Source organism: Martes martes (genome assembly GCF_963455335.1).
Source record: "Martes martes genome assembly, chromosome: 14".
Taxonomy (NCBI): domain Eukaryota; kingdom Metazoa; phylum Chordata; class Mammalia; order Carnivora; family Mustelidae; genus Martes; species Martes martes.
The window spans coordinates 84182967-84195448 of NC_137902.1; positions in this window are offsets into that span (position 1 = coordinate 84182967).

Genomic DNA, 12482 nt, shown 5'->3' on the forward strand with positions numbered 1-12482 from the left:
CTGGGCTCCGGTTTTGTTCTCTGGCCTTTCAGCTCTTGCCCTCTGAGCCTTTTTTTTTTTTTTTAATAAAGGTGGCCTGTATAGAAGCTGAGTAGTTTTACCAGCCTGTTTTCTGTCTGTAGAATTTTAAGAGTCTGATAGCTTTCTTTCATTTCACTTCACGTCCCTTTTGGTCCAAGATGGCAGTCTTTCTGGGGGCATAAAATTTTCAAGAACCTATGGGTCTCCTACATGGGTCACAGGGAACCATCTCATTAGACAAGAGGCTCGTCCACCAATCTTTTCTAGATGAGTCCACCTCTATTTTTAGGTTCTGCTGAGAGGGCTGAGATCCACGAGCCACATACCCAATCCCTTCAGAGAATTCTCCATATGACTGATTACCGAGATTTTTCTTTCTCCCAGGCACTAGCAAAATGCTGTCCAGCTACTCTCTTGGCTTCCACACCAGAGCACACTTTCCTCCAAATCTCCAAATTCCAGCTTTTTTTTTTTTTTTCCAATCTGGAATAACCAAATTTCCCAAATCATCAGGTGTTAGAAGGTAGAGGAAGGACAGTGAAGTATCCTCCAGAGTAGGGAGGTACTTGGAGATGGAAAAACACAAGCCCCTCTATACCATTTATGGAGTTTTTTTCCGGGTGACTTAGTGATGGGGGTGGGGGGTGAGATCAGAGGGACAAGTGATCCAGGCGTTAGGCAGCTCTTCTTCTGCCCTCATCTGGACCTACAGGTTTTTTAGAGTGCGGGGCATTGTTGGGGGGTGAAAGGGTCGTTACGTGGTGAGGTCAAAGTGATATCATCTATGCCCCAGTCATCTCTACTGGTTATCTAAAGTGGCACCACCTGTGTGACAACGGAGGGAGGCTCAGAACGAGCCTTCCTGCATTCCAGTCAGGGCAAACATTAACCTCCAAGTGGCCTGGAACATGAAGCTCAGAGGAAGGTGATTGTGGGCGCATGAACAAGATGGCGGCCCAAAGAAGAGTCAGTGTTGCCAGCACTCCTATAGTCAGGCACAGATTTAGGTTTTGTTTTGTTTTGTTTTTAAGTCATTTCATTTTGCTTAATAGTTCTTCCTCAGTTGACCTCACGTTTTCCTGTGAGAAGAAGAGACCACGCTGCCCCTTCCATACTTTCCTTGGAAAGCTGTCCCGTTAATACCCAAGCTCATCACTTATAAGTTCTCCTTCCACATAACTTTAGGTCACAATTCAGCTTAGCATTCTACCCCTGTCTGGCAAGGTTCTGTTTTCTTCCCATTTCCAAAAACATGTTCTTCGTTTCTTTCTGCCCTCAGCAGCGGCACCATTAACGTCCATATGTCTACCAGCAGTCTATTTAGGATGATTTACATAGTCTTTAGAATTCTAGGATTTCTCTGCGATGCTCTTTACTTCTTTTTGCGTTCCCGCCAACAAAGTCATTTACATCCATGTTTCTACTGGCAGTCTATTCAAGGCAATCTAGGCTTTTTCTGCCATGTTCCTCAATTCTTCCAGGCTCTACCCACTGCCCCATACCCAAGCCCCTTCCATATTTTAGGCATTTATTACAGCAGCACACCAATAATGGTACCATTATATTTCATCTGTTTCTTATTGCTGCTCTAAAAATTATTACAGACGCAACAGCTTATTTGCTTAGAACAACACAAATCCCCTTGCTGTTCCCAGTGTCGGAAGTCCAAAATGGTCTCACAGAGTTAGAATCGAGGTGTCAGCAGAGCCATGTTCTTTCTGGAGGTTCTGGGAGACAATTCATGCAGGCGTCTTTTCTGGAATCCAGAGGCTTCCTGAATGTCTTAGCTCATGGCCTCCTTCCTCCATCTTCAAAGCCAGCCAGTGTAGCTTCTCTCTGGTCCTGCTCCAATCCTCATATCCCTTTCTCTAACCGTAGCAGGAAGCCTTCTCTAATTTAAGGACCCATGTGATTATATTGAGTTCACTTGGATAATCCAGATTACCCTCTCCATCTCAAAGTCCTTCATCACTTCTGTGAAGACACGTTGGCCATGTAAGGTTTTATATTCACAGGTTCCAGGGATTAGGACATGGGACATCCTTAGATGTGCATATTCTGTCTATCATAACATACTTCATTAAATTTCTTGTTAGGCATTGAGTGGTTTGTTTTAAAGATTTTATCTATTTATGAGAGAGAGACATAGCTAGAGAGAGCTTGAGTGGGGGTGGGGAGCAGGGAGAAACAGGCTCCCTGCTAAGCAGGGAGCCGGACCTAAGGCTGGATATATATCCATTATGGATATATACCCATTATATATTTAATATGATACAACTTCTTTATCCATTAACCTGTTGATGGACATCTAGGCTCTTTGCATCGTTTGGCTATTGTGGACATTGCTGCTATAAACATTAGGGTACACATGCCCCTTCATATCACTACATTTGTATCTTTGGGGTAAATACCCAGTAGTGCAGTTGCTGGGTCGTAGGGTAGCTCTATTTTCAACTTTTTGAGGAACCTCCATACTGTTTTCCAGAGTGACTGTACCAGCTTGCACTCCCACCAACAGTGTTGGAAGGTTCCCCTTTCTCCACATTCTCGCCAACATCTGTTGTTTCCTGACTGGTTAATTTTAGCCATTCTGACTGGCCTGAGGTGGGATCTTACTGTGGTTTTGATTTTGGTATTTTCCTGATGCCGAGTGATGTGTAGCACTTTTTCATGTGTCTGTTGGCCATCTGGATGTCTTCTTTGCAGAAATGTCTGTTCATGTCTTCTGCCCGTTTCTTAATTGCATTATCTGTTCTTTGGGTGTCGAGTTTGATAAGTTCTTTCTAGATTTTGGATAGTAGCCCTTGATCTGATATGTCATTTGCAAATATCTAATCCCATTCTGTCGGCTGTCTTCTGGTTTTGTTGACTATTTCCTTTGCTCTGCAAAAGCTTTTGATCTTGAAGAAGTACCAATAGTTCATTTTTTGCCCTTGTTTCCCTTGCCTTTGGCAATGTTTCTAGGAAGAAGTTGTTGCTGCTGAGGTCAAAGAGGTTGCTACCTGTGTTCTCCTCAAGGATTTCTGTCTCACATCGAAGTCTTTCATCCATTTTGAGTCTATTTTTGTGTGTGGTATAAGGAAATGGTCCAGTTTCATTCTTCTGCAATGTGGCCGTCCAATTTTCCCAACACTGTATGTTGAAGAGATTATCTTTTTTCCGTTGGACATTCTTTCCTGCTTTGTCGAAGATTAGTTGACATAGAGTTGAGGGTTCATTTCTGGGCTCTCTATTTTGTTCCATTGATCTATGTGTCATTTTTGTGCCAGTACCATACTGTCTTGATGATTACAGCTTTGTAATGGAGCTTGAAGTCTGGAATTGTGATGCCACCAACTTTGCTTTTCTTTTTCAACATTTCTCTGGCTATTCAGGATTTTATCTGGTACCATATAAACTTTAGTATTATTTGTTCCATTTCTTTTAAACAAGCTGATGGTATTTTGATAGGAATTACATTAAATGTGTGGATTGCTTTGGGTAGCATAGACATTTTCACAATATTGTTCTTCCAATCTATGAGCATGGAACATTTTTCCATTTGTTTGTGTCTTCCTCAATTTCTTTCATGAGTACTTTACAGTTTTCTGTACAGATTCTTTGCCTCTTTGGTTAGGTTTCTTCCTAGGTATCTCTTATGGTTTTGGGTGCAATTATAAATGGGATTGACTCCTTAATTTCTCTTTCTTCTGTCTTGTTGTTGGTGTATAGAAATGCAAGTGATTTCTGTGCATTGATTTCATATCCTGACACTTTACTGAATTCCTGTATGAGTTCTAGCAGTTTTGGAGTGGAGTCTTTTGGGTTTTCCACATACAGTATCATATCATCTGCAAAGAGTGATAGGTTGACTTCTTTGCTGATGTGGATGCCTTTAATTTCTTTTTGTTGTCTGATTGCTGAGGCTAGGACTTCTAGTACAATATTGAATAGCAGTTGTGATAGTGGACAGCCTTGCAGTGTTCCTGACCGTGGAGGGGAAAGCTCGCAGTTTTTCCCCATTGAGAATGATATTTGCTGTGGGTTTTTCATAGATGGCTTTTATGATATTGAGGTATGTACTCTCTGCCCCTACACTGTGAAGAGTTTTGATCAGGAAAGGATGTTGTATTTTGTTAAATGCTTTTTCAGCATCTATTGAGAGTATCATATGGTTCTTGTTCTTTCTTTTATTAATGTATTGTATCACATTCATTGATTTGTGGATATTGAATGAACCTTGCAGCCCAGGAATAAATCCCACTTGGAGGTGGTGAATAATCCTTTTAATGTACTGTTGGTTCCTATTGGCTAGTGTTTTGGTGAGAATGTTTGCGTCCATGTTCATCAAGGATATTGGCCTGTAATTCTCCTTTTTGATGGGGTCTTTGTCTAGTTTGGGAACCAAGTTAATGCTGGCCTCACAAAATGAGTTTGGAAGTTTTCCTTCTGTTTCTCTTTTTTGGAACAGTTTCAGAATAGGTATTAATTTTTCTTTATGTTTGGTGGAACTCCCCTTGGAAGCCATCTGGCCCCAGGCTCTTGTTTGTTGGGAGATTTTTGATGACTGCTTCAATCTCCTTACTGGTTATTGGTCTGCTCATGTTTTCTATTTCTTCCTGGTTCAGTTTTGGTAGTTTATACGTCTCTAGGAATGCATCCATTTCTTTCAGATTGTCAAATTTGCTGGTATATAGTTGCTCATATTTTCTTATAATTGTTTGTATTTAGTGTATTTGGTGTTGTTTGTGATGTCTCCTCTTTCTTTCATTATTTTATTAATTTGGGTCCTTCCTCTTTTCTTTTTGTTAAGTCTGGCCAGGAGTTTATCAATCTTTTTAATTCTTTCAAACAACCAGCCCCTAGTTTCATTGATCTGTTCTACCGTTCTTTGGATTTGATTTCATTGATTTCTGCTTTGATCTTTATTATTTCTCTTATCCTGCTGGCTTTAGGCTTTATTTGCTGTTCTCCATCTTCTTTAAGTGTAGTTTTAGGTTGTGTACTTGAGAACTTTCTTGTTTCTTGAGAAAGGCTTGTGTTGCTATATACTTTCCTCTCAGAACTGCCTTTGGCGTGTCCCAAAGTTTTGAACAGTTGTGTTTTCATTTTCATATTCCATGAATTTTTAAATTCTTTTTTAATTTCCTGCTTGACCCATTCATTCTTTAGTAGGATGCTCTTTAACCTCCATGTATTTGAGTTCCTTTCAACTTTCCTCTTGTGCTTGAGTTCTAGTTTCAAAGCATTGTGGCATGAAACTATGCAGGGAATGATCCCAATCTTCTGGTACCGGTTGAAACTTGATTAGTGACCCAGGATGTGATCTATTCTGGAGAATGTTCCATGTGCACTGGAGAAGAATGTGTATTCTGTTGCTTTGGGATGGACTATTCTGAATAAATCTGTGATGTCCATGTGGTACAGTGTATCACTCAAAGCTTTTATGTCCTTGTTGATCTTTTGCTTAGATGATCTGTCCATTTCAGTGATTGGGGGCGGTGTTAAAGTTCCCTATATTATTGTATTATTGTTGATATGTTTCTTTGATTTTGTTATTAATTTGTTTATATAGTTGGCTGCTCCCATGTTAAGGACAAAGATATTTAAAAATTGTTAGATTTTCTTGTTTGACAGACACTTTAAGAGTGATATAGCGTCCTTCCTCATCTCTTATTATAGTCCAGCTTAAAATCTAATTTGTCTGATATAAGGATTGCCATTCTAGCTTTCTTTTGATGTCCATTAGCATGTTAAATTGTTTTCCACCCCCTCACTTTAAGTCTGAGGTGTCTTTGGGTCTAAAATGAGTTCCTTCTTTTTTTTTTTTTTTTTTAATCCATTCTGATACTCTGTGTCTTTTCATTGAGGGCATTTAGCCCATTTATATTCCAGGTAACTATTGAAAGATATGAATTAAATGCCATTGTATTGCCTATAAAGTGACTGTTACTGTATATTGTCTCTGTTCCTTTCTGGTCTGTTACTTTTAGTCTCTCTCTTTGCTTAGAGGACCCCTTTCAATATTTCCTGTAGGGCTGGTTTGGTGTTTGCAAATTCTTTTCTTTTCTTTCTTTCTTTCTTTCTTTCTTTTCTTCTTTCTCCCCTCCCACCCCCCAGAAGCTTTTATTTCTCCTTCCATTTCAATGACAGCCTACCTGCATATAGTATTCTTGGCTGCATATTCTTCTCATTTACTGCTCTGAATATATCATGCCAGTCCTTTCTGGCCTGCCAGGTCTCTGTGAATAACTTTGCTGCCAATCAAATATTTCTACTGTTGTATGTTACAGACCTCTTGTCCATAACTGCTTGCAGGATTTTCTCTTTGTCTCTGAGACTTGTAAGTTTTACTATTCGATGATGGGGTGTGGACCTATTTTTATTGATTTTGAGAAGAGTTCTCTGTGCCTCCTGGATTTTGATGCTTGTTCCCCTCCCCAAATTAGGGAAGTTCTCCACTATCATTTGCTGCAATATACGTTCTGCACCCCCCTTCTTCTTCTTCTGGGATCCCAATTATTCTAATATTGTTTCATCTTATGGTATCACTTACCTCTCAGATTCTCTCCTCGTGGCCCAGTAGTTGTTTATCTCTCTTTTGCTCAGCTTCTTTATTCTCCATCATTTGGTCTTCTATATCACTAATTCTCTCTTCTGCCTCATCTATCCTAGCAGTAAGAGCAACCATTTTTAAAAATCTTTTTATTTATTATTATTATTTTTTAATAAACATATAATGTATTTGTATCCCCAGGGGTACAGGTCTGTGAATCGCCAGGTTTACACACTTCACAGCACTCACCATAACACATACCCTCCCCAATGTCCATAACCCCACCCCCTTCTCCCAACCCGCCTCCCCCCAGCAACCCTCAGTTTGTTTTGTGAGATTAAGAGTCACTTATGGTTTGTCTCCCTCCCGATCCCATTTTGTTTCATTTATTCTTCTCCTACCCCCCTAACCCCCCATGTTGCATCTCCACTTCCTCATATCAGGGAGATCATGTGATAGTTGTCTTTCTCCAGTTGACTTATTTCACTAAGCATGATACCCTCTAGTTCCATCCACATCGTCGCAAATGCAAGATTTCATTTCTTTTGATGGCTGCATAGTATTCCATTGTATATATATACCACATCTTCTTTATCCATTCATCTGTTGATGGACATCTAGGTTCTTTCCACAGTTTGGCTATTGTAGACATTGCTGCTATAAACATTCGGGTGCACGTGCCCCGTCGGATCACTACATTTGTATCTTTAGGGTAAATACCCAGTAGTGCAATTGCTGGGTCATAGGGTAGTTCTATTTTCAACTTTTTGAGGAACCTCCATGCTGTTTTCCAGAGTGAGAGCAACCATTTTTGTATTGCACCTCATTAATAGCTTTTTTGATTTCAGATTGGTTAGATTTTAGTTCTTTTATTTCTCCAGAAAGGGATTCTCTAGTATCTTCCATGCTTTTTCCAAGCCCAGCTAACAGCTTTATAATTGCCACTCTGAACTCTAGTTCTAACATCTTACTAATGTCCCCATTGATTAGGTCCCCAGCAATCAGTACTGCCTCTTGTTCCTTTTTTTTCTTTTTCTTGAGGTGAGTTTTTCTGCCTTGTAATTTTGTCCAGGGAAGAATAGATGAATGAGAGAACAAAATAGTAAAAGGGTAACAGTGACCCCAGAAAAATATACACCAATCAAATCAGAGGAGAACTGAAACCAGGGGGAGAAGAAAAGAAGAAAAAATACATGATTAGCCTCATGAATAGAACAGAGCCACACACTTGATTTTGGAAGTTGTGGTCTGTTAGAAGAAACTGCCTCCCAAAAATTTTAAAGAAAGAAAAACATATACATATATATATATATTTATATATATATAAAAATATATATAAAATAAGGGTAAACATGATGAAGGGATGGAATATGACTGTAAAAAAGAAAATTTAAAAAGATTCTAAAAATGGAATTGATAAGAAGTTGGTTGAAAAAAGAAAAAAAAAAGGAAAGAATGTGATCAGGCTGGAGACTAGAACAAAGCCATATGCTAGATTTAGGGTATATTTTAGTCTGTTAGAAGAAACTGTATCCCAAAATTTTAAAGAAAGAAAAACTTACATGTATACAAAAAAATAAGGTTAAATACAATGAAGGCATAGAATATGATTATAAAAATGAAAATTAAATAAATTTTAAAGATATTGATAAGATAAAATAGTTAAACTAGGTTAAAATAGGAAAGAGAAAACATTCCAAAAATAGAAAAAATATTCAAAAAAATAGAAAACATTCAAAAAATAGAAAATAACAAAACTTTTAAAAATTTAACTTCGAAAGACTAAGGAATCATGGTTGGGGGGGGAGGATCCATGAATTCTACGTGGTCTATTCCGCTAGCACTGCTGTTTTGAAGTTTTCATTGATCAGTAAACTTGGTCTTGACTGGATATTCTTGCTGATCTTCTGAGTGAGGGGCCTGTTGTGATGATTCTCAAACATCTTTTCCTGAGGTGGAATTGCACCGCCCTTGCCAGGGGCCAGGCTAAGCAATCTGGTCAGGTTGGTCTTGGGAGCTTTTGTTCCCTGAACGCTTTCCGCTTTCCGTAGAGCTCTGGAGGATGGGAATGAAAATGGCGGCCTCCCAATCTCTGGCCCATAGGAGCTGAGAGCTCGGGGCCCCACTCCTCAGTGCGCCCTCAGGGAAAAGCAGTCAATCCCTCCTGTCTCTTTGGTCTCTGGCTATGCTCCGTGCTAACCCAGCCTGTGACTGAGTATTTCTATCTCTGGTGCACGGCCCCGTTTGGAGTTTCCAAACCCAGCAGATTCTTGACGTGCACTCCCACGCCACTCCTCCTGGTGGAGGAAGTGGGGGAGTCTCCCTGGATCTGACACTTGCTCAAAGAGTAGTGACATGACTGTGCCTCAGATCATGGTTTAAGGTAACCCCGAGCTGAGAGCCCACTGCTTGACTCTGTCTTTGCAGCCAGCTTCCCTGCTGTAATGCCTGGTAGCTCTGCCACACTCAGACACCCCCAGTCTTTCTGTGATCCCATGGGTCCTGAGACCACACTGTCCCCATGAGGGGTCCACCCTCAGCTTAGCCTCTGGAGCAATGTCCCCCCACGGAACAGACTTCTAAAAGTTCTGATTTTGTGCTCCACTGCTCTACCAGATGCTGGGAGCTGGCTCCTCCCCCCGCAGTCTCTATTCCCGTATGTCGCCTTGGATTCACTTCTATGCATGTCCTACCTTCTAGAAAGTTGTTGCTTTTCTGTTCCTAGAATTGCTGCTCTTCTCTTCGATCTCCTGTTGAGTTTGTAGGTGCTCACAATGGTTTGATAACTGTCTAGCTGAATTCTTGGGACCAGATGAAATTAGGTCTCCTACTCCTCTACCATCTTGCTCCTTCCCCTAAGGGATTTTTTAGTGATGGGTATTATTCTTAAATGATCTGATTTATCTGTTTGACAGAGAGAGAGAGTGAGAAATCACAAGCAGGGAGAGGGGCAGAGGGAGAGGGAGAAGAAGGCTCCCTACTGAGCAGGGAGCCCATTGCACACCTCAATCCCAGGACCCTGAGATCATGACCTGGGCAGAAGGCGGAAGCTTAACTGACTGAGCCACTCAGGTGCCCCAGTGTTGGGTATTTTGTGGATAAGCTTCCTGGAACACCTTTCTGGCTATTTCCTGCTTTTCCTAATTCTTCTGAGTTTTTGTCATAGGATGGGGTTGGATTTTATTAAACATATTTCTGGGTTCATTGAAATGAGCATTCGAATTTTTTCTTTATCTTATTAATATGGTCAAAACATTGACTGATTTATAAATTCATAGAATAAACCCATCTCAGGCATGATAAATTATTCTTTTTATGCAATGCTGGGTTTGATTTGCTATCATTTTGCATCTGCGTTCCTGAGGAATGTTGGCATAATAATTTTTCTTTATTATAATGTCCTCATCTAGTTTTCTATCAGAGTTACACTGACCATGTAAGGGGGGTTGGAAAATGTTCCTTCGTTCTGAATTCCCACTGAGACAGGCTGAGAATACCACCTCCTTGGAGTCACAGCTGGGTAAGCTCACGGCTGGCCTCCACTCCCTCCACTTGTGAGCAAATGCAAAATGAGAGAGATAAACTGAGGAAAGAACTGTTTCACCAAAAAAAGAAGAAAGACTGGGGGATTTTTTAAAATTCTCAGCCTCTCCAGATGATGCCAGATGTCACAGTGGCTGCCAAAACACATCACGGAGAAAAGGTTTTGTGTGGGACTGACAGGGCAACTTCTGCTAAACAACAGGAAGGTCAAGAGGGCACAAAAGGCCCTTTCAAGAGGTCCAGGGTGTGCCTCACAGATCCTCTCAAACAAAGCAGAGGTCATCTATGAAGCTTGCGGGGCTCTCAGCCATCTGAGCAGAAGCTAAAGACTGAGAGGGCCTTATCTCAACAAAGTTTGTGTGTGTGGATTTTGTCTAATGGCGTGAAACTCCATGAAATCAATGCAGAGTCTACAAAGTTCTTGAGAAAAATTGTTTCAGCAAAATACTGTGCAAAAATTTGTGGGTTTTTGGTACAAAAAGGGACAGAGAGAATATAATGAAATGGAGGATGTTGGATCCCCAAAATCCAACTGATAGGAAAGAGGCTGTGAATATTATTCAATTATAAACAGCTACTGTATTTCATGAATAAGGGAGGATGACTCAGAGGGTGGAGCCAGAAGCCTAGAGGGAGGAGTCAAGAGCCCAGAGGGTGGAGCCATGAGGCTAGAGGGTGGAGCCAAGAGCCTAACCAGTCAAGCCAAGTGCTGCAAAGAATCATTCCTAGGCTTGGAGACCTAATCAAGAAAAATTCATCTTTTGCCCTATTTCAGAGTTCATATGGTGTAAGGCCTCCATTTTACCTTCTAGTCTCTCACTCTTTGGGCTGAAATGTCTATACTTATTACCCTACGTGGGTCCCACAATTATATTTTCAGTGTATTGGGGTCGGATAACTTGCTCTTTAGCTCCCACAGGCCCACAGATGGATTTCACCCAGGAATCTTTTCCACCCTGAATTGGATGATTTGAATGAATTTCTGGACTTTGAGCAGATGCTATAACAGGACAAGGCCATAGGGAATAGGGAGACCATGAATGTATTTTGCATGTGGGAGGGACTTGAATCACAGTGTAAGCAGTGGGAGGGACTTCCAAGAGAGTGCTAATGGTCTCTTTGCTAAGTTTGGGTGCTGAGTGTATCTCCTTATACCTTATACATATTATAAACACTTCCTTACTTATGCAATATTAAAAAAAAACTTATTTTTAAAATTTTGAAAAATTTAAGATTTTCAGCTTAGTGTCCCTAAGTAGTGGAGACTTCCAGGTATCTGCAAAAATATGGTTTTTCCTTTCTCCATAGTAGACTGTTAGCTGGGCCTGTGGAGATCACCATCACTTGTGCCTCTGGGAGTATGTTTATCACTATGAATTCTCCAATGGCAAGAGAGTAGAAGTGAAGACTGCCACTTTCAGGTCTGGACCTTAAAACATTGCATGTGCACATTTCTCACTCCCTCCACCTTTTCTTGTACTGGAATACAGGAAAGAGAGAGATTTCTTTCAAAGAATTGAGTCACAGAGCTGTGGAGGCTGGCGACTCTGAAGTCTGTAAGGGAGTTTGACAGGCAGGAGATCCAGGAAAGAGTTTATGTTGCACTTTGAGTCTGAAGGACAGGTGCTGGTAGATTAGCTTTTTCTCCAGGATTCTCAGTCTTTTATCGCTTAAGACTTCAACTGATTGGACAAGACCCACCACATTATGAAGAGTAATCTGCTTTACACACAATCTAGAGCAAACAAGTGTGAGGAGGAGAAGAGCGAGAGAGTCTTCAATCAGACTTCAAGCTGAGTGTGGAAACCAATTTGGGGCTTAATTCCATGACCCATGAGATCATGACCTGAGCTGAAACCAAGAATCAGATGCTTAACTGATCACCCAGGTGCCACTGCACACAATCTACTGACTTAAATGGTAATTATATCTAAAAAATATATTCAAAGAAACATTTAAACATTTGCTTGACCAAATAATCTGGCACTATAGCCTACCCAAGCAAAATTAAACATAAAATTAAACATTTCCCACAAGTAATTAAGAGATTTTCCTGTTTTACTTTATAAGTTTTATAATTTTAGTTTTTACATTTAGACATAAGGTCTATCTCAAATCAACTTCTGTGTATGGTAAGAGATGAGTTGAGGTTCATTTTTCTTTTTAATATGGACATCCAGACATTCCAGTATCACTTAATAAAACTATTTTTCTTCCCCATTGTATTACCTTGGCTCCTCTGTCATAAAGCTAGTGACCATGTAAGTCAGTCTTTATCAGTTCTCTGTCAGTTCTTATCAGTTCTTTGAACTAGTTGAAATGTAGTGTGGGGATTTTTGAAGATTTTATTTTTTTATTTGACAGAAAGAGTGCACAAGAAGGT